The sequence below is a fragment of the Arachis hypogaea genome, chromosome 3 (assembly GCF_003086295.3).
Source record: "Arachis hypogaea cultivar Tifrunner chromosome 3, arahy.Tifrunner.gnm2.J5K5, whole genome shotgun sequence".
Lineage (NCBI taxonomy): Eukaryota > Viridiplantae > Streptophyta > Magnoliopsida > Fabales > Fabaceae > Arachis > Arachis hypogaea.
In genome coordinates this window covers 119,832,090-119,833,280 of record NC_092038.1, presented here as the reverse complement: position 1 = coordinate 119,833,280, position 1,191 = coordinate 119,832,090, and positions in this window count along the sequence as shown.

Below are 1,191 nucleotides of genomic sequence, written 5' to 3'. Positions count from 1 at the left end.
GCGCCATTACCAGGGAGAAAACGAACATGAATGCCATTATCAGAAATCAAAATTTTGCGCTATCAAGTTTTTGGCACCGTTGCCGGGGATTGTTCGAGTTTGGACAGCTGACGGTTCATCTTGTTGCTCAGATTAGGTAATTTTCTTTCTGTTTTATTTTCAAAAAATCTTTCAAAAAATTTTCTCATCTGTTTTCGAAAATTATTCTAAATTTTTAAGAATGAATTCTAGTGTTTCTTGAAGCATATTGAAGCCTAGCTGGCTGTAAAGCCATGTTTAATTCTTTTGGACTGAGGCTTCCAATCATCAGCATAGAGGCAAGTTAATTGAAATATCAGTTATTGTATGTCTGATTTATATCCTAAAGCTGGCTGGCTATTAAGCCATGTCCAACCCTTGGATTGGAGCTTTAGGCTAACATTGAAAGATTCCGAAATTCTTCTTAAAAATTTTGAATGTCTTATTTTCTTTTTCCATATGTTTTTCGAAAAAAAATCATAAAATCATAAAAAAAACAAAAAAATTTTGTGATTCTTGTTTGAGTCTTGTGTCATGTTTTAAGTTTGGTGTCAATTGCATATTCATCTTGTTCTTGCATTTTTCGAAAATTCATGCATTCATAGTGTTCTTCATGATCTTTAAGTTGTTCTTGGTAAGTCTTCTTGTTTGATCTTTAAATTTTCTTGTTTTGTGTTGTATGATGTTTTTCATGTACATTTTTGCATTCATAGTGTCTAACCATGAAAGATTTCTAAGTTTGGTGTCTTACATGTTTTCTTTGCATCAAAAGTTTTTCAAAAATATGTTTTTGATATTCATCATGATCTTCAAAATGTTCTTGGTGTTCATCTTGACATTCATAGTGTTCTTGCATGCATCATTGGTTTTGATCCAAAAATTTTCATGTTTTGGATCATTTTTATGTTTTTCCCTCTCATCATTCAAAATTAAAAAATAAAAAAATATCTTTTCCTTTTTTCTCTCATAAATTTCGAAAATTTGAGTTGACTTAGTCAAAAAAAATTTTAAAAGTAGCTATTTCTCATAAGTCAAGTCAAATTTTCAAAATTTAAAATCTTATCTTTTAAAATTTTTTTCAAAAATCAAATCTTTTTCATTTTTTACTATTTTTCAAAAAATTTTTAATTTGAATTTTAAAATCTTTTTCTTATCTTTATTTCAAAATTTCGA